The following is a 26907-nucleotide window of genomic DNA, read 5'->3' as shown; positions in this document are numbered from 1 at the left end:
AGACTGTAGAGCTAGCTGGTCTGTCATAATATAATAGAGACAGTAGATCTAGCTGGTCTGTCATAATATAATAAAGACAGTAGATCTGGCTGGTCTGTCATAATATAATAGAGACAGTAGATCTAGCTGGTCTGTCATAATATAATAGAGACAGTAGATCTAGCTGGTCTGTCATAATATAATTGAGACAGTAGATCTAGCTGGTCTGTCATAATATAATAGAGACAGTAGATCTAGCTGGTCTGTCATAATAATAGAGACAGTAGATCTATCTGGTCTGTCATATTATAATAGAGACAGTAGATCTAGCTGGTCTGTCATATTATAATAGAGACAGTAGATCTGGCTGGTCTGTAATAATATAATAGAGACAGTAGATCTAGATGGTCTGTCATAATGTAATAGAGACTGTAGATATAGCTGGTCTGTCATAATATAATAAAGACAGTATATCTAGCTTGTCTGTCATGTTGTAATAGAGACAGTAGATCTAGCTGGTCTGTCATATTATAATAGAGACAGTAGATCTAGCTGGTCTGTCATATTATAATAGAGACAGTAGATCTAGCTGGTCTGTCATAATATAATAGAGACATTAGATCTAGCTGGTCTGTCATAATATAATAGAGACAGTAGATCTAGCTGGTCTGTCATAAAATAATAGAGACAGTAGATCAAGCTGGTCTGTCATAATATAATAGAGACAGTAGATCTAGCTGGTCTGTCATAATATAATAGAGAAAGTAGATCTAGCTGGTCTGTCATAATATAATAGAGACTGTAGAGCTAGCTGGTCTGTCATAATATAATAGAGACAGTAGATCTAGCTGGTCTGTCATAATATAATAAAGACAGTAGATCTAGCTGGTCTGTCATAATATAATAGAGACAGTAGATCTAGCTGTTCTGTCATAATATAATAGTGACAGCAGATCTAGCTGGTCTATCATATTATAATATAGACAGTAGATCTAGCTGGTCTGTCATATTATAATAGAGACAGTATATCTAGCTGGTCTGTCATAATATTATAGAGACAGTAGATGTAGAAGGTCTGTCATAATATAGTAGAGACAGTAGATCTAGCTGGTCGGTCTTAATATAATAGAGACAGTAGATCGAGCTTGTCTGTCATAATATAATAGAGACAGTAGATATAGCTGCTCTGTCATAATATAATTGAGACAGTAGATCTAGCTGGTCTGTCATAATATAATAGAGACAGTAGATCTAGCTGGTCTGTCTTAATATAATAGAGACAGTAGATCGAGCTTGTCTGTCATAATATAATAGAGACAGTAGATATAGCTGGTCTGTCATAATATAATAGAGACTGTAGATATAGCTGGTCTGTCATAATATAATAGAGACAGTAGATCTAGCTGGCCAGTCATAATATAATAGAGACAGTACAAATACCTGGTCTGTCATATTATAATAGAGACAGTAGATCTAGCTGGTCTGTCATAATATAATAGAGACAGTAGATCTAGCTGGTCTGTCATAATATAATTGAGACATTAGATCTAGCTGGTCTGTCATAATATAATTGAGACAGTAGATCTAGCTGGTCTGTCATAAAATAGTAGAGACAGTAGATCTAGCTGGTCTGTCATAAAATAATAAAGACTGTAGATCGAGCTGGTCTGTCATAATATAATAGAGACAGTAGATCTAGCTGGTCTGTCATAAAATAATAGAGACAGTAGATCAAGCTTGTCTGTAATATTATAATATAGACTGTAGATCTAGCTGGTCTGTCATAATATATTAGAGACAGTAGATCAGGCTGGTCTGTCATAATATAATAGAGACAGTAGATCTGGCTGGTCTCATAATATAATAGAGACAGTAGATCTAGCTGGTCTGTCATAATATAATAGAGGCAGTAGATATAGTTGGTCTGTCATATTATAATAGAGACAGTAGATCTAGCTGGTCTGTCATAAAATAATAGAGACAGTAGATCTGGCTGGTCTCATAATATAATAGAGACAGTAGATCTAGCTGGTCTGTCATAATATAATAGAGGCAGTAGATATAGTTGGTCTGTCATATTATAATAGAGACAGTAGATCTAGCTGCTCTGTCATAATATAATAGAGACAGTAGATCTAGCTGGTCTGTCATAAAATAATAGAGACAGTAGATCTGGCTGGTCTCATAATATAATAGAGACAGTAGATCTAGCTGGTCTGTCATAATATAATAGAGGCAGTAGATATAGTTGGTCTGTCATATTATAATAGAGACAGTAGATCTAGCTGCTCTGTCATAATATAATAGAGACTGTAGATCTAGCTGGGCTGTCATAATATAATAGAGACAGTAGATCTAGCTGGTCTGTCATAATATAATAGAGACAGTAGATCTAGCTGTGTCATAATATAAGAGAGACATAGAGACAGGAGATCTAGCTGGTCTGTCATATTATAATAGAGACAGTTGATCTAGCTGCTCTGTCATAATATAATAGAGACTGTAGATCTAGCTGGTCTGTCATAATATAATAGAGACTGTAGATCTAGCTACTCTGTCATAACATAATGGAAACAGTAGATCGAGCTTGACTGTCATAATATAATAGAGACAGTAGATCTATCTGGTCTGTCATAATATAATAGATACTGTAGATCTAGCTGGTCTGTCATAATATTATTGAGACAATAGATCTAGCTGGTCGGTCTTAATATAATAGAGACAGTAGATCGAGCTTTTCTGTCATAATATAATAGAGACAGTAGATCTATCTGGTCTGTCATAATATTATTGAGACAATAGATGTAGCTGGTCTGTCATAATATAACAGAGACAGTAGATCGAGCTTGTCTGTCATAATATAATAGAGACAGTAGATATAGCTGGTCTGTCATAATATAATAGAGACAGTAGATCTAGCTGGTGTGTCATAATATAATTGAGACAGTAGATCTAGCTGGTCTGTCATATTATAATAGAGACAGTAGATCGAGCTTTTCTGTCATAATATAATAGAGACAGTAGATCTATCTGTTCTGTCATAATATAATAGATACTGTAGATCTAGCTGGTCTGTCATAATATAATTGAGACAATAGATCTAGCTGGTCTGTCATAATATAACAGAGACAGTAGATCGAGCTTGTCTGTCATAATATAATAGAGACAGTAGATATAGCTGGTCTGTCATAATATAATAGAGACAGTAGATCTAGCTGGTCTGTCATAATATAATAGAGACAGTAGATCTAGCTGGTCTGTCTTAATATAATAGAGACAGTAGATCGAGCTTTTCTGTCATAATATAATAGAGACAGTAGATCTAGCTTTTCTGTCATGATATAATAGATACTGTAGATCTAGCTGGTCTGTCATAATATTATTGAGACAATAGATCTAGCTGGTCTGTTACATTATAATAAAGACATTATATCTAGCTGGTCTGACATAATATAATAGAGACAGTAGATCAAGCTGGTTTGTCATAATATAATAGAGACAATTGATTTATAATATAGACAATTGTCCCTCTCCTGGATGCTGTCTCCCTCTCCTGGATACTGTCTCCCTCTCCTGTCCCCCTCTCCTGGATGCTGTCTCCCTCTCTTGGATAATGTCTCCCTCTCCTGTCCCCCTCTCCTGGATACTGTCTCCCTCTCCTGTCTCCTTCTCCTGGATACTGTCTCCCTCTCCTGTCTCCCTCTCCTGGATACTGTCTCCTGGATACTTTCTCCCTCTCTTGGATAATGTCTCCCTCTCATGGATGCTGTCTCCCTCTCCTGGATACTGTCTCCCTCTCCTTTATCCCTCTCCTGGATGCTGTCTCCCTCTAATGGATACTGTCCCCCTCTCCTTTCCCCCTTTCCTGGATGCTGTCTCCCTCTCATGGATGCTGTCTCCCTCTCATGGATGCTGTCTCCCTCTCATGGATGCTGTCTCCCTCTGTGCCTCTCGCTCTGTGTCTCTGTCTGTCTCTCTCTCTCTGTCTGTCTCATTGTGTCTGTCCCTCTGTTTCTCTGTCTGTGTATGTCTCTGTTTCTGTCTCTGTTTCTGTCTCTCTCTCTGTCGGTCTGTCTGTCTCTCTCTTTGTCACACAAACTTTTCGATCTCTCTGGTCCTTGTTTCAAGCATTGTTTTGTTTTTCTGCAGATGTTTAGTTTTATTGCCATATCCTGTTGCACTGAGATCCAGATCAGGGCTTAATGAATGTCTTGTTTATCTGCCCCCACACCCCCCACACCCCTCCCACACCCCCCACACCCCTCCCACACCCCTCCCACACCCCTCCCACCCCTCCCACACCCCTCCCACACCCCTATCCCTCCCACACCCCCCACACCCCTCCCACACCCCTCTCGTGTCCCACAACCCTGGTAAACCCTCCCACAACCCTGTGATCCCATGATATTTGACGGCTGATGTGTTGCTATGTCCGAATTGACCTGATGGGAGGCGCTGTGGGGTCTTTACTCTACCTGCTATTGACAGGGGGGTCAACGACGGGGACGGGGGGGACTTGTCTTTGTTAGATTGTATACTTTTATATAAAACAGAAGAGTTAATACAACAAAAAATTATTGGAGAATGTTTATGTGTAGGGAGTCTGTTCGTTACCATGACGATATTTTAAGGAAATAAATGGTTGTCATTTCAGATCTCTGGCGTGTCTTTCTCAGGGGACACATCCAGGACTGGGTAGTGATGTCTAGACAGACTGGTACCCAGGCTAGGGGACACATCCTGGACTGGGTAATGATGTCTAGACAGACTGGTACCCAGGCTAGGGGACACATCCTGGACTGGGTAATGATGTCTAGACAGACTGGTACCCAGGCTAGGGGACACATCCAGGACTGGGTAATGATGTCTAAACAGACTGGTACCCATGATAGTATCTGAAATGGTACCCTATTACTCATAACCCTATTACCCATAGTGCACTATATGAGTTGTATGCTATACTATAGGAGTAGTCTGTGTGTAACAGTGATAACACCAAGTAAAACTGAAATGATAACTTAAAAACACAAAATATAAATATTCATTAACAAACGTATAGCTTATTAGACACATTTCCAATTCCTGAACACATATTACTTAAATATAGGAGTAGTATACTATAGGAGCAGTGCACTATACAATAGGCTAGTACACTACACTATAGGAGTAGTGATGAAACTATAGGAGTAGTACTCTATACTATAGGAGAGTATACTATGGAGTAATATACTATGAATGGTGCACTATAGGAGTAGTATACAATAGGAGTAGTGAACTACAGGAGTAGCACACTATACTATAGGAGTAGTATACTATAGGAGCAGTGCACTATACAATAGGAGTAGTACACTACACTATAGGAGTAGTGCACGAAACTATAGGAGTAGTACTCTATACTATAGGAGAGTATACTATGGAGTAATATACTATGAATGGTGCACTATAGGAGTAGTATACAATAGGAGTAGTGAACTACAGGAGTAGTACACTATACTATAGGAGTAGTATACAATAGGAGTAGTGAACTACAGGAGTAGCACACTATACTATAGGAGTAGTATACTATAGGAGCAGTGCACTATACAATAGGAGTAGTACACTACACTATAGGAGTAGTGCACGAAACTATAGGAGTAGTACTCTATACTATAGGAGAGTATACTATGGAGTAATATACTATGAATGGTGCACTATAGGAGTAGTATACAATAGGAGTAGTGAACTACAGGAGTAGTACACTATACTATAGGAGTAGTATACAATAGGAGTAGTGAACTACAGGAGTAGTACACTATACTACAGGAGTAGTACACTATACTATTGGAGTAGTATACAATAGGGGTCATGAACTATAGGAGTAGTACACTATGCTATAGGAGTATTACACTTTACTATAGGAGTAGTATACAATAGGAGTAGTGAAATAAAGGAGTAATATACTATACGAGTAGTGCACTGTACTGTAGTAGTACACTTTACTATATGTCTAAAACACTATAGGAGTAGTACACTATACCATAGGAGTAGTGCACGTTACTATATGTCTAATGCACTAAAGGAGTACTACACAATAGGAAGAGTGCACTTTGTGTAATGCACTGTAGGAGTAGTACACTATACTATAGGAGTACTACACTATACTATAGGAGTAGTACACTATAGGAGTAGTGCTCTATACTATAGGATTAGTTCACAATTGGAGTAGTGCACTATACTAATCAAAATCAAAGTATTTATAAAGCCCTTTTTACATCAGCATATGTCACAAAGTTCTGTACAGAAACCCAGCCTAAAACCCCAAACAGCAAGCAATGCAGGTGTAGAAGCATGGTGGCTAAGAAAAACTCCCTAGAAAGGCCAAAACCTAGGAAGAAACCTAGAGATGAACCAGGCTATGTGGGGTGGCCAGTCCTCTTCTGGCTGTGCCAGGTGGAGATTATAACAGAACATGGCCAAGATGTTCAAATGTTCATAAATGACCAGTATGGTCGTATAATAATAAGGCAGAACAGTTGAAACTGGAGCAGCAGCACGGTCAGATGGACTGGGGACAGCAAGGAGTCATCATGTCAGGTAGTCCTGGGGCATGGTCCTAGGGCTCAGGTCCTCCGAGAGAGAGAAAAAAAGAGAGAATTAGAGAGAGCATATGTGGGGTGGCCAGTCCTCTTCTGGCTGTGCCGGGTGGAGATTATAACAGAACATGGCCAAGATGTTCAAATGTTCATAAATGATCAGCATGTTCGAAACTGAAACTGAAACTGGAGCAGCAGCACGGCCAGGTGGACTGGGGACAGCAAGGAGTCATCATGTCAGGTAATCCTGGGGCATGGTCCTAGGGCTCAGGTCCTCCGAGAGAGAGAAGGAGAGAATTAGAGAACGCACACTTAGATTCACACAGGACACCGAATAGGACAGGAGAAGTACTCCAGATATAACAAACTGACCCTAGCCCCCCGACACAAACTACTGCAGCATAAATACTGGAGGCTGAGACAGGAGGGGTCAGGAGACACTGTGGACCCATCCGAGGACACCCCCGGACAGGGCCAAACAGGAAGCATATAACCCCACCCACTTTGCCAAAGCACAGCCCCCACACCACTAGAGGGATATCTTCAACCTCCAACTTACCATCCTGAGACAGGGCCGAGTATAGCCCACAAAGATCTCCGCCATGGCACAACCCAAGGGGGGGCGCCAACCCAGACAGGATGACCACATCAGTGAATCAACCCACTCAGGTGACGCACCCCTTCCAGGGACGGCATGAGAGAGCCCCAGTAAGCCAATGACCCAGCCCCTGTAATAGGGTTAGAGGCAGAGAATCCCAGTGGAAAGAGGGTAACCGGCCAGGCAGAGACAGCAAGGGCGGTTCGTTGCTCCAGAGCCTTTCCGTTCACCTTCCCACTCCTGGGCCAGACTACACTCAATCATATGACCCACTGAAGAGATGAGTCTTCAGTAAAGACTTAAAGGTTGAGACCGAGTTTGCGTCTCTGACATGGGTAGGCAGACCGTTCCATAAAAATGGAGCTCTATAGGAGAAAGCCCTGCCTCCAGCTGTTTGCTTAGAAATTCTAGGGACAATTAGGAGGCCTGCGTCTTGTGACCGTAGCGTACGTGTAGGTATGTACGGCAGGACCAAATCAGAGAGATAGGTAGAAGCAAGCCCATGTAATGCTTTGTAGGTTAGCAGTAAAACCTTGAAATCAGCCCTTGCTTTGACAGGAAGCCAGTGTAGAGAGGCTAGCACTGGAGTAATATTATAGCAGCCGTATTTAGCACCAACTGAAGTTTATTTAGTGCTTTATCCGGGTAGCCGGAAAGTAGAGCATTGCAGTAGTCTAACCTAGAAGTGACAAAAGCATGGATTAATTTTTCTGCATCATTTTTGGGCAGAAAGTTAATCTTATACTATACTATAGGAGTAGTGCACTATACTATAGGAGTAATGCACTATACTATAGGAGTAGTGTACTATACTATAGGAGTAGTGCACCATACTATAGGAGTAGTGCACCATACTATAGGAGTAGTGCACTATACTATAGTATAGGAGAAGTGCACTATTGGAGTAGTGCACTATACTATAGGAGTAGTGCACCATACTATAGGAGTAGTGAACTGTACTATAGGAGTAGCGCACCATTCTATAGGAGTAGTGCACCATACTATAGGAATAGTGCACTTGACTATAGGAGTAGTGATCTATACTATAGGAGTAGTGTGCTATAGGAGTAGTACACTATACTTTAGGAGTAGTGCACTATACTGTAGGTGTAGTACACTATACGATCTGAGTAGTACGCTAGGAGTAGTGCACTATACTATAGGAGTCGTGCACTATACTATAGGAGTCGTGCACTATACTATAGGAGTAGTGCACTATACAATCTGAGTAGTACACTAGGAGTAATGCACTATACTATAGGAGTAGTGCACTATAGGAGTAGTTACTACTGATAAGAAACTTTGTTCTTTGTCATGCTATTGATCTTGCATTTGAATAGCCTTATTCCGGTTGTTTATTCCCAAAGCGTTTCTCATGAAAAGTCCGCCAGGCTTTGTGCCTAAAAAAAACTGTACCAGTGAATTGGATGTGGTCAGTAGGTGGCGCCAGAAACCTTGGAATGTAGTCTTTAACCCAAAGGAGGCCACCGATTCCCTCTGAATGCATCATTGACGTGAGGGAATTTCCATCATTCCTAAATATTAATTAGCAATGTAGGCTATTTCTACAATAGTAGTTTTAAAAGCAAAGTAAACATTTTTTATGAAACTCCAGTGAAATAAAACGTAAATACAGCAGAACCATAGTTTAAAGGATATTTTCCCATGTTGTCAACATAGCCTAATCAAACAATAAATAAAATAGGCTTATTTTTTACATACCTTTCTGTTTCAATTTATCTCCATAGCATCTTTTTCTGGATTCATTTCCAAGTGTATTTGGCTGTATATTTATGTATATTTCTCCATATGTTAGTTATGCTATTGATCAAATTATTTACATGACCACTTAAAATAAATACAGCAATTAAAAATATATATACATTTCTTACAATTATTTAATTTAGTCTTGTTATTTCATTCAGCCTAGATTTTTAATTTAGCCTAGATATTTCATTTAGCCTTGTTAATTCATTTAGTCTAGTTATTTCATATAGCTTTTTTATTTAATTTAGCCTAGTTATTTCATTTAGCTTAGTTATTTATTTCATTCTGTCTAGTTATTTCATTTAGCTTAGTTATTTCATTTAGCCTAGGTATTTCATTTAGCCTAGTTCTTTCATTTAGCCTAGTTATTTCATTTAGCCTAGTTATTTCATTTAGCCTAGTTATTTCATTTAGCCTAGTTATTTCATTTAGCCTAGTTATTTCATTTAGCCTAGTTATTTCATTTAGCCTAGTTATTTCATTTAGCCTAGTTATTTCATTTAGCCTACGTATTTCATTTAGCCTAGTTATTTCATTTAGTCTAGTTATTTCATTTAGCCTAGGTATTTCATTTAGCTTAGGTATTTAATTTAGCCTAGGTATTTAATTTAGCCTAGTTATTTAATTTAGCCTAGGTATTTCATTTAGCCTAGGTATTTCATTTAGCCTGTTGTATTTCATTTAGCCCAGTTATTTCCCTAAACTAATACTATTTGTAGCCTACTATTATGAAACACATAACATATCAAATGGACATTTCTTTGCAGATGCTACTATTGCTATTTTGATAGCATTTAAATTATTTAGCATCTTTATTTGATAGAATGAGGTAGGATAGGCCTACTCCAGGGTTATTCAGTCTATATTGTGTGGTAGGATAGACAAACTCCAGGGTTATTCAGTCTATATTGTGTGGTAGGATAGACAAACTCCAGGGTTATTCAGTCTATATTGTGTGGTAGGATAGACAAACTCCAGGGTTATTCAGTCTATATTAGGATAGACCTACTCCAGGTTTATTCAGTCTATATTGTGTGGTAGGATAGACAAACTCCAGGGTTATTCAGTCTATATTGTGTGGTAGGATAGGCCTACTCCAGGGTTATTTTGCAGTACCCTATTATGATCTTCTAGGCCTATAGTCTCTGCTATGAAATAAAGGGGTTAAACCTCCATCTCCCATGTCCATCTCCCATGTCCGAAAGGAACAACGGCCTGCTGTCATTCTATGGATTTATTATGATCTAATTGTGGCTTTCAGCATTTTACCAACTTTTCCAACCATGGCCTTTTGGAAACTTCTGAGATTTTATCCAATACGTCCATTTCTTTAATAAACAACACCATTTGTTTAGTTTCCCTCGAATATTAAACTGTGAAACGAGTTTATAATCACCACCTAAAAATACTGTGAGACTATTTGTTGTTATTGTCTCGTGTTTCTCCGGTCTCCCGGTCTGCGCTCTGAAACTCTAGCTCTTATCCTGCTCCCGCCAAGAGAGATGCGGAGAGCTGCACTGTTTTCTTAACTGTGTGGGTTATGCGCCTGGACGGGAGCCATCCGATTGAAGAGAAAAAGAAAGAGGGAAAGAGAGCGAGCCCTTAACAGCCCACTGGTTGCTCTTTTGTTATGGAATCCACTCTCTGTCTGTCCGTCTCTCTGTCCGTCTCTCTCCCTCTCTCTGTCCGTCTCTCTCCCTCTTTCTGTCCGTCTCTCTCCCTCTCTCTGTCCGTCTCTCTCCCTCTCTCTGTCCGTCTCTCTGTCCGTCTCTCTCCGTCTCTCTCCTCTCTCTCTGTCCGTCTCTCTCCTCTCTCTCCTCTCCTCTGTCCGTCTCTCTCCTCTCCCTCTGTCCGTCTCTCTCCTCTCCCTCTGTCCGTCTCTCTCCTCTCCCTCTGTCCGTCTCTCTCCTCTCCCTCTGTCCGTCTCTCTCTCTCCCTCTCCCTCTCTCTCCCCTCTGTCCGTCTCTCCCTCTGTCCCTCTGTCCGTCTCTCTCCTCCCTCTGTCCGTCTCTCTCCCTCTGTCCGTCTCTCTCCCTCTCTGTCCGTCTCTCTCCCTCTGTCCGTCTCTCTCCCTCTGTCCGTCTCTCTCCCTCTGTCCGTCTCTCTCCCTCTGTCCGTCCGTCCGTCTCTCCCTCTGTCCGTCTCTCTCCCTCTGTCCGTCTCTCTCCCTCTGTCCGTCTCTCTCCCTCTGTCCGTCTCTCTCCCTCTGTCCGTCTCTCTCCCTCTGTCCGTCTCTCTCCCTCTGTCCGTCTCTCCCTCTGTCCGTCTCTCTCCTCTGTCCGTCTCTCTCCCTCTGTCCGTCTCTCTCCTCTGTCCGGCTCTCTCCCTCTGTCCGGCTCTCTCCCTCTGTCCGTCTCTCTCCCTCTGTCCGTCTCTCTGTCCGGCTCTCTCTCTCTCTAAATCCCTCCTCTCTCTCCCTCTGTCCGTATCTCTGTCCGTCTCTCTCTCTCTCTCTAAATCCCTCGTCTCTCTCTCTCTCTCTAAATCCCTTGTCTCTCTCTAAATCCCTCATCTCTCTCTCTCTCTCTAAATCCCTTGTCTCTCTCTAAATTCCTTGTCTCTCTCTCTCCCATGAGGAAACAGTTCTCAGTATTGGAGGCTGATCTGGCTCTCTGTCTAAACCACAATCAGAACATTGCGTTTTATTTTTTTTATTGTCCAAGAAATCTCGTCTTCCTTCTTTCCAGGCACAGTAAATCATGTGTTTTTATTGTTTTTATTCCGTTATGCGTTTCAAAAGCATATTTCTGTATTTATGAGTTAAGGCGTTAAAAAAACACACTCGGTGCTGGCAGTTGGTTCTGCACAGGGCCTGCATCAAAGCAGCCGTCATCCTTTCATTCCTACAGTTAAACCCATATGCTGATAATGATGGGAAAAGCACAGTAATTTGTTTTCCTCTCGGGTTGTAATTCGGACTCGTCTGGTAATAGATCAGATAATGGTGTTCAGGTAATGGTCAGCTGAACGCAGAAGTGTCCCGGACACAAACGTGTTATAGTCAACACATTAGATCTATGAAAACCAGTGGAGGAATCTGTCATTCCAGCTAAATGAGGTTCAGCTCAGTTGGACTAGTTATTATGACGCAGCGGTCTAAGGAACTTCGACACTACAGTCTCTGGTTCGAACGCAGGCTGAATCACATCCGTCTGTGATTGGGAGTCCCATAGGGCAGCGCACATTTGGCCCAGCGTCGTCCGATTTGGCTGTGGTAGGCCGTCATTGTAAATAAGAATTTGTTCTTAACTGACTTGCCTGGTTAAATAAAGGTTAAATAGATAGAGACAGAAGTAAAACAATTGGGAGTCGAGCTAGTAGCTTTAGTCAGATAATATTGGTTCTGTGACTAGTAGTCTAGGTAGGTTCATATGGGCTATATGACTAGTTGTCTAGGTAGGGTTATATGGGTTATATGACTAGTAGTCTAGGTAGGTTCATATGGGTTATATGACTAGTAGTCTAGGTAGGGTTATATGGGTTATATGACTAGTAGTCTAGGTAGGTTCATATGGGTTGTATGACTAGTAGTCTAGGTAGGGTTATATGACTAGTAGTCTAGGTAGGGATATATGGGATATATGACTAGTAGTCTAGGTAGGATTATATGACTAGTAGTCTAGGTAGGGATATATGGGTTATATGACTAGTAGTCTAGGTAGGTTAATATGGGATATATGACTAGTAGTCTAGGTAGGGTTATATGACTAGTAGTCTAGGTAGGGTTATATGACTAGTAGTCTAGGTAGGGTTATATGACTAGTAGTCTAGGTAGGGTTATATGACTAGTAGTCTAGGTAGGGTTATATGACTAGTAGTCTAGGTAGGGTTATATGACAAGTAGTCTAGGTAGGGTTATATGGGTTATATGACTAGTAGTCTAGGTAGGTTAATATGGGATATATGGCTAGTAGTCTAGGTAGGGTTATATGACTAGTAGTGTAGGTAGGGTTATATGACTAGTAGTCTAGGTAGGGTTATATGACTAGTAGTCTAGGTAGGGTTATATGACTAGTAGTCTAGGTAGGGTTATATGACTAGTAGTGTAGGTAGGGTTATATGACTAGTAGTCTAGGTAGGGTTATATGACTAGTAGTCTAGGTAGGGTTATATGACTAGTAGTCTAGGTAGGGTTATATGGGTTATATGACTAGTAGTCTAGGTAGGTTAATATGGGGGTTATATGACTAGTAGTCTAGGTAGGGTTATATGACTAGTAGTCTAGGTAGGGTTATATGACTAGTAGTCTAGGTAGGGTTATATGACTAGTAGTCTAGGTAGGGTTATATGACTACTAGTCTAGGTAGGGTTATATGACTAGTAGTCTAGGTAGGTTAATATGGGTTATATGACTAGTAGTCTAGGTAGGTTCATATGGGTTATATGACTAGTAGTCTAGGTAGGGTTATATGACTAGTAGTCTAGGTAGGGTTCTGACTAGTAGTCTAGGTAGGTTAATATTGGTTATATGACTAGTAGTCTAGGTAGGTTCATATGGGTTCTATGACTAGTAGTCTAGGTAGGGTTATATGACTAGTAGTATAGGTAGGGTTATATGACTAGTAGTCTAGGTAGGGTTATATGGGTTATATGACTAGTAGTCTAGGTAGGGTTATATGACTAGTAGTCTAGGTAGGGTTATATGACTAGTAGTCTAGGTAGGGTTATATGACTAGTAGTCTAGGTAGGTTCATATGGGTTATATGACTAGTAGTCTAGGTAGGGTTATATGACTAGTAGTCTAGGTAGGGTTATATGACTAGTAGTCTAGGTAGGGTTATATGACTAGTAGTCTAGGTAGGGTTATATGACTAGTAGTCTAGGTAGGGTTATATGACTAGTAGTGTAGGTAGGGTTATATGACTAGTAGTCTAGGTAGGGTTATATGACTAGTAGTCTAGGTAGGGTTATATGACTAGTAGTCTAGGTAGGGTTATATGGGTTCTATGACTAGTAGTCTAGGTAGGGTTATATGACTAGTAGTCTAGGTAGGTTAATATGGGTTATATGACTAGTAGTCTAGGTAGGGTTATATGACTAGTAGTCTAGGTAGGGTTACATGACTAGTAGTCTAGGTAGGGTTATATGACTACTAGTCTAGGTAGGGTTATATGACTACTAGTCTAGGTAGGGTTATATGACTAGTAGTCTAGGTAGGTTAATATGGGTTATATGACTAGTAGTCTAGGTAGGTTCATATGGGTTATATGACTAGTAGTCTAGGTAGGGTTATATGACTAGTAGTCTAGGTAGGGTTCTGACTAGTAGTCTAGGTAGGTTAATATTGGTTATATGACTAGTAGTCTAGGTAGGTTCATATGGGTTCTATGACTAGTAGTCTAGGTAGGGTTATATGACTAGTAGTATAGGTAGGGTTATATGACTAGTAGTCTAGGTAGGGTTATATGGGTTATATGACTAGTAGTCTAGGTAGGGTTATATGGGTTATATGACTAGTAGTCTAGGTAGGGTTATATGACTAGTAGTCTAGGTAGGGTTATATGACTAGTAGTCTAGGTAGGGTTATATGACTAGTAGTCTAGGTAGGTTCATATGGGTTATATGACTAGTAGTCTAGGTAGGGTTATATGACTAGTAGTCTAGGTAGGGTTATATGACTAGTAGTCTAGGTAGGTTAATATGGGTTCTATGACTAGTAGTCTAGGTAGGTTCATATGGGTTATATGACTAGTAGTCTAGGTAGGGTTATATGACTAGTAGTCTAGGTAGGTTAATATGGGTTCTATGACTAGTGAGGTTTGATGTAGGTCGGTTTGATCATGTTTATGGTAGTAAAGCTAGCTAGTGATAGAACAGAGCAGCCTTTGTCTGGAGGAAAGGTTCAACTCCGTTTCTCTGACCTCACTCATAGCATGAGGTGTCTCCTCCTCTTCCTTTAGAACACACTTAACCCTGGGAGGCAGAATGTGTGTGTGTAGCAGGTCCGTGCAGAGGAGGCCCATCCTCCTCAGTGAATTTCATTATAGTAGTCATTAAAAAGTCACCTTTTTAGATAAAACTATACTAAATATATTCACATTACCAAATAATTAAATAAAATACAGTTTTGCAATGAAGGTCTATCTCACCCTCTTGCTTCTATTTCATTGTGGAAGAAATTAATTTGTTCAAAACCTTTCAACTATTGGTCTTTCTGTCTGTGAGTTAACTACTCACCTCATTTTATGCACTGCAGTGCTAGGTAGCTGTAGCTTATCCTTTCGGTACTAGAGCCATTCTCTGATCCTTTAATTGAGTGGACAAATGTCAGTTCACGCTGCAAGAGCTCTGATAGGTTGGAGGACATCCTCCGGAAGTTGTCATAATTGTTGTGTAAGTCTATGGAAGGGGGTGAAAACCATGAGCCTCCTAGGTTTTGTATTGAAGTCAATATACCCAGAGGAGGACGGAAGCTAGCTGTCTTCCTGGCAACAACATGGTGCTACCCTACAGAGTGCTGTTGAGGCTATTAAATTAATTAGTATATATTTTTTCACTTTCTTAGCTTGTTTAGCCTACTGAAACACCCGGCTAAAACAGAGAGGGATGCTATGTTAGCTAGCTCGCTATCCAACACTAGAGTTCTTTCAAGTCAAGGTAAGCTTTTGGTTTTATTAATTTATTGCCACTGGGGCTGCCTGTGTAACTGCTAAACTGCTTGCTGCTGACTGTACTGCATGATTGTAGTGGATTTACTAACGCGTTAGTTCTAGTAGCTATGTTGACTATGACAACAATGTGGCTGTGTGCGATTAGCAGTCATGATATGAAGGTTTGGAAAGTTTTTTTCCCCTGGTCACAGACAGCTGATGTGTTGTGCACTGAAATCCACAAGCGAAGGGAAAAGGTGAGAGGACAAGAGCAGTAGATAGATGTGAGAAGGAATTATATATACAACGAGCTGTTCGTATGTGTCTGGTATGACAGTGATCATGCTGTTTGTATGTGGCTGGTATGACAGTGATCACGCTGTTTGTATGTGGCTGCTATGACAGTGATCACGCTGTTTGTATGTGGCTGCTATGACAGTGATCACGCTGTTTGTATGTGGCTGCTATGACAGTGATCACGCTGTTTGTATGTGGCTGCTATGACAGTGATCACGCTGTTTGTATGTGGCTGCTATGACAGTGATCACGCTGTTTGTATGTGGCTGCTATGACAGTGTTCACGCTGTTTGTATGTGGCTGCTATGACAGTGTTCACGCTGTTTGTATGTGGCTGCTATGACAGTGATCACGCTGTTTGTATGTGGCTGCTATGACAGTGAACTGTGTTTGCGTGTGATCAGGAGTGTATTCATAGCGCCGATTCTGTTGAAAAACGTTCCTTAAACGGAAGCAAACTAAATGAAACGAGGATAAACATACCTGAATTTGTCCAGTAGAAACTCTCATGTTGGACTAATGATGACAGATCAGCTAGATGCAGGCCAGAGTGTGCAAGGCCTCATTTAATGTTTCACTGTCTGTCACCTTGATTACTCAATCCTCTCGCCCTGTGCACCTACTCTGTAAACGTCCATTCATAGGCCAGGCTGGAGCAACCTCGTGATGGGTATTAACGTTCCGTGATGGGTATAGGGATGGAAGTATTATGCAGTAACCTAAACCTGTCACTGTTACATTGAACTGGGTGAATATGAATGACAGTAACCTAAACCTGTCACATTGAACTGGGTGAATGGAATATGAATGACAGTCATTCAATATAATAGAAATAAGGCCAGGCTCATTAAAAATAAATCCTCCCTCATCTTAAACGGCACCGACCTCCACTGTCTGTGTGTGATTAGATGCATCAACATAGGGGGGAAGAACGATAGGGAGGTTATCAGCCTGAGGCAGGAGGAGACTGGAATCAGGGTGGTCCCTCCTCTCCTCCCCCCCAGACTGCTGGTGTAATATATGCAACACATTATGACTACCTCAGAACTAAGATGTAACAACTGTTACATCTCGCTAATCAGATACTGCTGACAGGGAGCACACACACATCTCTCTGAACCTGCCGTAAAGACCCCATAAAAGACTAAACATCTGCTTCCTGTAGGACTGAAAATAACTTGCTCACACATGTGGAACTCCCAGCTCTTAATTAACCAGGGTATTTCATTGGTCAGCAGGTGAGTGTCAGAGAGAGAGAGATCTCTCTCTCTCTCTCTCTCTCTCTCTACACCTCTCTATACCTCTCTCTCTCTACACCTCTCTCTCTCTCTACACCTCTCTCTCTCTCTACACCTCTCTCTCTCTCTACACCTCTCTCTCTCTCTCACCTCTCTCTCTACACCTCTCTCTCTCTCTACACCTCTCTCTCTCACCTCTCTCTCTCTCTACACCTCTCTCTAATCTCTCTCTCTCTCTCTCTCTACACTCTCTCTCTCTCTCTCTCTCTCTCTCTCTCTCTCTCTCTCTCTCTCTCTCTCTCTCTCTCTCTCTCTCTCTCTCTCTCTCTCTCTCTCTCTCTCTCTCTCTCTCTCTCTCTCTCTCTCTCTCTCTCTCTCTCTCTCTCTCTCTCTCTCTCTCTCTCTCTCTCTCTCTCTCTCTCTCTCTCTCTCTCTCTCTACTCTCTCTCTCTCTCTCTCTCTCTCTCTCTCTCTCGTAGCTAGCCTGCAACAACACAGCTCTAATGAGCACACAGCCACACGTTACTCTCATCTGTCGCTGTTGGCAACAGTACTCACCATTCCCATTGGGTAATAGGCTGTTGAGTTTGTTGTGTGAAGAGATTAGGTTTAAATGTTACAGCATATCTGTAGTGTGTCCACCAGATTTATTTTAGGTAGATTTCCATTTGCTTTTTGCAACAGATCAATTATAGATTTTATTGTGACTCCTCTGGAGCACCGGTTGACCAACCTACAGCAGATAGATGGATGGATAGGACTGCCATCAGGCAGGATGTAAACCAATCTTTACGACAAGTCAATAATCAAACAGGAAGTTATTAATAGTTTTATATAAAGTCTTGTATTGTTTATCTCATTGCAATAGAAGAATGTTTGTTGAGACTAGGGTCACGATCCCTATCCCTATTGGCTTCTGGCTACCCAGCATTCTGCAGTAAACATGTAAACAAATGACCAGAGAGACAGGCTTGGGGTTGGAGATGGTATATACTGTAAACACTGAACCCACCCACTGTGTGTGTGTTAGGCCTATATACTGAGGGGAAATCCAAACCTCTAATAGTTTATTATCTGTCTCTCTGCCTTCAGGGTAGACTCCCCAACCCTGACCTCTTGCTCTGACCCTAACCCATAGCAACGACGGTACAGTATGAAGACGGGCAGAAACTGCTTCTCCAATAGATATCCCAGATCACACTTAAAACAAAAAATGTTTTATTTAACTAGGCAAGTCAGTTAAAGAACAAATTCTTATTTCCAATGACTGCCTTGGAACAGTGGGCTAACTGCCTGTTCAGTGGCAGAACAACAGATTTGTACATTGTCAGCTCAGGGATTTGAACTTGCAACATTCCGGTTACTAGTCCAACGCTCTAACCACTACACCACCCTGCTGCCCCACCTGCATCACATGCAGGTGATGTCATGGTGAGGTTGGCTAAGCTCATGTGTATAAAGTTGTTTTTGACAAAATTGAAAACGTGTCTCCTGTACCCCCCAGGTCCTGTCTGTCTCCTGTACCCCCCAGGTCCTGTCTGTCTCCTGTACCCCCAGGTCCTGTCTGTCTCCTGTACCCCCAGGTCCTGTCTGTCTCCTGTACCCCCAGGTCCTGTCTGGTCCTCCTGTCTGTCTCTCCTGTTCCCCCAGTTCCGGTCTGTCTCTCGTACCCCCAGTTCCTGTCTGTCTCTTGTACCCCCAGTTCCTGTCTATGTCTCCTGTACCCCAGTTCCTGTGTCTCTCGTACCCCCAGTTCCCGTATGTCTCCTGTACCCCCCAGTTCCTGTCTGTATCCTGTACCCCCCAGTTCCTGTCTGTCTCTCGTACCCCCAGATCCTGTCTATGTCTCCTCAGTTCCTGTCTTTGTCTGATTGTATTACTGTTGATGACATCTGGAAATGTGCATGTACACCCTGGCCAATCTACTGTTGCTAGCCCCAATTCTGACTTGTGCTCTGATATCTGCTTCACTGATTTCTGCTCACGTAAAAGCCTGGGTTTTCTGCACGTTAACACGAGAAGCTTATTACCTAAAATGGATCAATTGAAAGTGTGGGTTCACAGCTCCAATCCAGATGTGTTGCTCATTACTGAGACGTGGTTAAGGAAGAGTGTTTTGAATACTGATGTTAAACTTTCTAGTTACGACCTTTTTCGGCAAGACAGATCTTCCAAAGGTGGAGGAGTGGCAATCTTTACCAAGGATCACCTTCAGTGCTCGGTTGTCTCCACCAAGTCTGTCCCCAAACAATTTGATTTGCTGGTATTAAGCATTGAACTTTCAAATATCTCTTTGTTGACTGTTGCTGGGTGTTATCAATCTCCATCAGCACCGGCCTGTACCCTACCTGCCCTAAGCTCTCTCCTGGCCTCTTACACCAAGTCTGAATGTGTCCTGCTAGGTGATCTAAACTGGGACATGCTTAAAAAACCTGACCAAGTCCTAAAGCAATGTGACTCGCTAAATACTTCTCAGATTATCACCAATCCCACAAGGTATGACTTCAAACACCCTACTCTTCTTGATGTCACCCTCACAAATAGTCCTGATAGGTATCAGTCTGGTGTTTTCTGTAATGACCTTAGTGATCACTGTTTTACAGCCTGTCACCCTCACAAATAATCCTGATAGGTATCAGTCTGGTGTTTTCTGTAATGACCTTAGTGATCACTGTTTTACAGCCTGTCACCCTCACAAATAATCCTGATAGGTATCAGTCTGGTGTTTTCTGTAATGACCTTAGTGATCACTGTTTTACAGCCTGTGTTCATAAAGGCTGCTCTGTGAAACGTCCTGCCCTGATTTGTAGCAGACGCTTGCTAAAAAACTTTAATGAGCAAGCCTTCCTTCATGAACTGGCCTCTGTAAAATGGTATAGAATCAGCTTGATCCCCTCTGTTGAAGACGGTATTGTCAACATACACGCCACCATAAAGAAAATGAGAATTAAAAACAGGTTCATCCCCTGGTTCGACCAGGGCAGAGTTACTCCACCTCAAGAATTCCATTTGGCGAAAGGCTCGGCACACATACTCAGGCTGACTGGCTACAGTTCAGGCAAATGAGAAATAAGTGCACCCAGGCTATCTGGAAGGCCGAAGTTAGTTACTTTAAGGAGCAGTTGTCTCTCTGTGGGTTTAACCCCAAGATGTTCTGGAAAACGATTAAAGACCTGGAGAATAAACCCTCCTCCTCACAGTCTCTTAATGTTGATGATGTGGTTGTTACTGACAAGAAGCACATGGCTGAGCTGTTTAACTTCTTCGATATAGGAGGCGCTCTTTTAATTTTTGGATAAAAAAACATTCCCATTTTAAACAAGATATTTTGTCACGAAAAGATGCTCGACTATGCATATAATTGACAGCTTTGGAAAGAAAACACTCTGACGTTTCCAAAACTGCAAAGATATTATCTGTGAGTGCCATAGAACTGATGCTACAGGCGAAACCAAGATGAAATTTCAAACAGGAAATGCCCCAGATTTTGAAGGCGCTGTGTTCCAATGTCTCCTTATATGGCTGTGAATGCGCCAGGAATGAGCTTACACTTTCTGTCGTTTCCCCAAGGTGTCTGCAGCATTGTGACGTATTTGTAGGCATATCATTGCAAGATTGACCATAAGAGACACATTTACCAGGTGCTCGCTTGGTGTCCTCCGTCGAAATGATTGCGTAATCTCCAGCTGCGTGTATTTTTCCATTTGCTTCCGAGAAGAAACCAAACTGCCACAAATGATTTATCATCGAATAGATATGTGAAAAACACCTTGAGGATTGATTCTAAACAACGTTTATCATGTTTCTGTCGATATTATGGAGTTAATTTGGAAAAGAGTTTGGCGTTGTAATGACTGAATTTTTTTTTTTTCTTAGCCAAACTTGATGAACAAAACGGAGCTATTTTGTCTACACAAATAATATTTTTGGAAAAACTGAACATTTGCTATCTAACAGAGTCTCCTCATTGAAAACATCCAAAGTTCTTCAAAGGTAAATTATTTTATTTGAATGCTTTTCTTGTTTTTGTGCTGAATGCTAGGCTTAATGCTATGCTAGCTATCAATACTCTTACACAAATGCTTGTGTAGCTATGGTTGAAAAGCATATTTTGAAAATCTGAGATGACAGTGTTGTTAACAAAAGGCTAAGCTTGTGAGTGAATATATTTCTTTCATTTCATTTGCGATTTTCATGAATAGTTAACGTTGCATTATGGTAATGAGCTTGAGGCTATGATTACGCTCCCGGATACGGGATTGCTCGACGCAAGAAGTTAATCACCACTTCATTAAGTCAGGATTCCTATTTGACTCAGCCATGCCTCCTTGCTGTCCAATATTTCCTCATCTCCCACCCCTTAAAATGCAACAATCCCAAATGCTTCTTAATCTTTTTCTCCTGCCCCACTACAAAGTTTCTCCCTGCAGGCAGTCACTGAGTCTGAGGTGCAAAAGGAGCTCCTTAAACTTGACCCCAAAAAACATCTGTGTCAGATGGTTTAGACCCTTTCTTCTTTAGGGTTGCTGCCCCTATCATCACCAAGTCTCTCTGCCATCATGGAGAAGCTGGGGTCACAATCAGCCTCACATCCAGGTACCGGCCTCAGTCTAACCGGCAGGTGGAGAGGACTAACCAGGAGCTTTGGAAGCCCCTGAGTAGTCACTGTCAGGACCGGCAGAGGGAGTGGGCCCGGTTTCTTCCCTGGGCGGAGTACGCCCAAAATTCACTTCAGATATCACCCTCTTTTCACATTTCCCTCCTCAGGCTGTTGGTTCCTGGTCCCCTGGCAGATGCCAATCCCCACAACACCCCTCCGCCTCCCCTGTACATCGAGGGTAGTCCCACCTATGCCGTCATGTCCCTCCTGAACACCAGACGTTGTGGGGGTCGGCTCCAGTACCTAGTGGACTGGGAAGGGTACAGTCCAGAGGAGCGGTGTTGGGTTCCGGTGGACAATATTCTAGATCCCAACATCATCCGAGTTTTCCACCTTCACCGTCCGGACCAGTCCTCATTCTCAGGGCCGTCCTCCTGGCCGGCGTCATCCTGCCGGTGGAGCCACGCGTCCGGGGGGTACTGTCATGTCCACTCCCTACTCACCGGTCTACTAACCTGCCGGTCCTGGCAACCCACCTGGACTTCACCACCTCCCTGATTACTTCCTCTTTATTCACCAGGCAACATTGTTTATGTTTTCGTTTCTTGTTTTGTATCGTTCAATGTTCTTTTATCATTAAACTCACTAACTGCACTTGCTTCATGACTCCCTGTGCCACATGATGTGATGGTAGTGATTGACAGATAGTGGATCAGGGTGAGCAGTTGTGGGAAGATAGAGACCTTACAGCCTGAGGGGGCTTATGTAGTGTGTGTGTGTAAGATATGCTCCGAAGTAGGGCTATGCTAAACAGAAACAGAGTGAGGACTGATTGGCTGTTCTTTCTACCACTCACATATAGAAGAAGTAAAATAATCTCTGTAACTCCCTTCCTCCCTCTCCCCTGATGTCATGGTTTAGAGACCCCAGGGAACAGACGGGTTTATGGGAAGGTTCATACTCAGAGAGTGATGTCATAAAGAGGAGACAGACCCTGCTGCCTCACACTGATATGGAGGGTTATCAGTCCTTCCTCTCCTCCCTTCCCTTCTTAACTCCTACCCTTGGTGGTGAAATCACTTCCTTCAGTTTTAAGATTAGTTAAGGGAGAAGTGTAGCCTCTCTTCTGTCTGTCTGTCTGCCCGTCTGTGGCAGCACCATTCTAAATCTAAAGACAGAGATGGTGGGCCTCCTGGTTTAAAGCTCCTCTTTAATGGTGGAGGTGAACATCAACAGCCCAGAGTTCCCCTTTCCCATGCACACACATCAATACAGTTACTTTGAGATATTCACACTATGCCATCTGAAATCAACCCTTTAAAAAGACATTGTTCCTGTAAAACTGGAAAAGGCCCCTTTCAGATTTACTAGGGGTGAGAAGGAGGGAGAGAGAGAGTGGGATAGAGTTGTCAGCACCACATATTGACAGCTGCAGAACCACCTCATGAACAGGGAAAGTAAGCAAAAGTGAGATTAGGTGGCTGTGTGTGTGTGTGTGTGTGTGTGTGTGTGTGTGTGTGTGTGTGTGTGTGAGCCCACAGCAGAAAGGTGCTAGTAGTAAACCAGGTGTGTTTCAGTACCCACTTGATAACAATTTGCTTTGACTCCATGTCCATAACTCATTGATTAGACATCTATAAACATGTTATAACAGGTCATAACCACATTACTAAAGGTTAATGGAATATCTGTATTCATGTCATCAACATGTTATAACAGGATTATAGAATATAGAACATGTAAATTACTGTTATAACTGTTATAACAGGTCCTATCCACATTATTAAAGGTTAATGGAATATCTGTATTAATTCATCCAGATAGCAGATGTTCTGAAAGAGCTGCAAAACCTGGACCCGTACAAATCAGCTGGGCTTGACAATCTGGACCCTCTATTTCTAAAACTATCCGCCGCCATTGTCGCAACCCCTATTACCAGCCTGTTCAACCTCTCTTTCATATCGTCTGATATCCCCAAGGACTGGAAAGCTGCCGCGGTCATCCCCCTCTTCAAAGGGGGAGACCCTGGACCCAAAATGTTACAGACCTATATCCATCCTGCCCTGCCTATCTAAGGTCTTCGAAAGCCAAGTCAACAAACAGGTCACTGACCATCTCGAAACCCACCTGTCCTACTGTGCAGCTGTCTTCATCGACCTTGCCAAGGCTTTTGACTCTGTCAATCACCATATTCTTATCGGCAGACTCAGTAGCCTCGGTTTTTCTGATGACTGCCTTGCCTGGTTCACCAACTACTTTGCAGACAGAGTTCAGTGTGTCAAATTGGAGGGCATGCTGTCTGGTCCTCTGGCAGTCTCTATGGGGGTGCCACAGGGTTCAATTCTCGGGCCGACTCTTTTCTCTGTATATATCAATGATGTTGCTCTTGCTGCGGGCGATTCCCTGATCCACCTCTACACAGACGACACCATTCTGTATACTTCTGGCCCGTCCTTGGACACTCGGCTATCTAACCTCCAAACGAGCTATAATGCCATACAACACTCCTTCCGTGGCCTCCAACTGCTCTTAAACGCTAGTAAAACCAAATGCATGCTTCTCAACCGTTCGCTGCCTGCACCCGCACGCCCGACTAGCATCACCACCCTGGATGGTTCCGACCTAGAATATGTGGACATCTATAAGTACCTAGGTGTCTGGCTAGACTGTAAACTCTCCTTCCAGACTCATTTCAACCATCTCCAATCTAAAATCAAATCTAGAGTCCTCCTCCTTCACTCACGCCGCCAAACTTACCCTAGTAAAACTGACTATCCTACCGATCCTCGACTTCGGCGATGTCATCTACAAAATAGCTTCCAACACTCTACTCAGCAAACTGGATGCAGTTTATCACAGTGCCATCCGTTTTGTTACTAAAGCACCTCATGCCACCCACCACTGCGACCTGCATGCTCTAGTCGGCTGGCCCTCGCTACATATTCGTCGCCAGACCCACTGGCTCCAGGTCATCTACAAGTCCATGCTAGGTAAAGCTCCGCCTTATCTCAGTTCACTGGTCACGATGGCAACACCCACCCGTAGCACGCACTCCAGCAGGTGTATCTCACTGATCATCCCTAAAGCCAACACCTCATTTGGCCGCCTTTCGTTCCAGTTCTCTGCTGCCTGTGACTGGAACGAATTGCAAAAATTGCTGAAGTTGGAGACTCTCCCTCACCAACTTCAAACATCTGCTATCTGAGCAGCTAACCGATCGCTGCAGATGTACATGGTCTATCAGTAAATAGCCCACCCAATTTTACCTACCTCATCCCATACTGTTTATATTTATTTACTTTTCTGCTCTTTTGCACACCAGTATCTCTACCTGTACATGACCATCTGATCATTTATCCCTCCAGTGTTAATCTGCAAAATTGTAATTATTCACCTACCTCCTCATGCCTTTTACACACATTGTATATAGACTCCCCCCTTTTTTATCTACTGTGTTATTGACTTGTTAATTGTTTACTCCATGTGTAACTCTGCGTTGTCTGTTCACACTGCTATGCTTTATCTTGGCCAGGTCGCAGTTGCAAATGAGAACTTGTACTCAACTAGCCTAGCTGGTTAAATAAAGGTGAAATAAAAATAAAATAAAGCAACACCCGAGTGGTTTAAGGGGAAACATTTAAATGTCTTGGAAAGGCCTAGTCAAAGCCCAGACCTCAATCCAATTGAGAATCTCTGGTATGACTTAAAGATTGCAGTACACCAGAGGAACACATCCAACTTGAAGGAGCTGGAGGAAGAGCTCATATTTATCTTAATAGATGCATCATGAGAAAGACAGCGTAGTGTCATCATTATGGCTGTTCTCCAAAGTGTTCTTCTGTCAAACTAGTGGCAGTGAATAGCCTGTACCATCCCCCTTCCTGATATATAGCCTGTACTATCCCCCTTCCTGATATATAGTCTGTACCATCCCCCTTCCTGATATATAGTCTGTACCATCCCCCTTCCTGATATATAGTCTGTACCATCCCCCTTCCTGATATATAGTCTGTACCATCCCCTTCCTGATATATAGTCTGTACCATCCCCCTTCCTGATATATAGCCTGTAGCATCCCCCTTCCTGATATTTAGCCTGTACCATCCCCTTCCTGATATATAGCCTGTACCATCCCCCTTCCTGATATATAGCCTGTACCATCCCCTTCCTGATATATAGCCTGTACTATCCCCTTCCTGGTATATAGTCTGTACCATCCCCTTCCTGATATATAGCCTGTACCATCCCCTTCCTGATATATAGCCTGTACCATCCCCCTTCCTGATATATAGCCTGTACCATCCCCCTTCCTGATATATAGCCTGTACCATCCCCCTTCCTGATATATAGCCTGTACCATCCCCTTCTTCCTGATATATAGCCTGTACCATCCCCTTCCTGATATATAGCCTGTACCATCCCCCTTCCTGATATATAGCCTGTACCATCCCCCTTCCTGATATATAGCCTGTACATCCCCCTTCCTGATATATAGCCTGTACCATCCCCTTCCTGATATATAGCCTGTACCATCCCCCCATCCTGATATAGTCTGTACCATCCCCCTTCCTGATATATAGCCTGTACCATCCCCCTTCCTGATATATAGCCTGTACCATCCCCCTTCCTGATATATAGTCTGCACCATCCCCTACCTGATATATAGCCTGTACCATCCCCCTTCCTGATATATAGCCTGTACCATCCCCCTTCCTGATATATAGCCTGTACCATCCCCCTTCCTGATATATAGCCTGTACCATCCCCTTCCTGGTATATAGTCTGTACCATCCCCCTTCCTGATATATAGCCTGCACCATCCCCTTCCTGATATATAGCCTGTACCATCCCCCTTCCTGATATATAGCCTGTACCATCCCCCTTCCTGATATATAGCCTGTACCATCCCCCTTCCTGATATATAGCCTGTACTATCCCCCTTCCTGATATATAGCCTGTACCATCCCCTTCCTGATATATAGCCTGTACCATCCCCCTTCCTGATATATAGCCTGTACCATCCCCCTTCCTGGTATATAGCCTGTAACATACCCCTATCCTGGTATACAGCCTGTACCATCCCCCTTCCTGATATATAGCCTGTACCATCCCCCTTCCTGATATATAGTCTGTACCATCCCCCTTCCTGATATATAGTCTGTACCATCCCCCTTCCTGATATATAGCCTGTACCATCCCCTTCCTGGTATATAGCCTGTACCATCCCCCTTCCTGGTATATAGCCTGTACCATCCCCCTTCCTGAT

This window comes from Oncorhynchus tshawytscha, unplaced genomic scaffold, assembly GCF_018296145.1.
Source record: "Oncorhynchus tshawytscha isolate Ot180627B unplaced genomic scaffold, Otsh_v2.0 Un_contig_4774_pilon_pilon, whole genome shotgun sequence".
Lineage (NCBI taxonomy): Eukaryota > Metazoa > Chordata > Actinopteri > Salmoniformes > Salmonidae > Oncorhynchus > Oncorhynchus tshawytscha.
Note: the sequence above shows the minus strand (reverse complement) of the source record.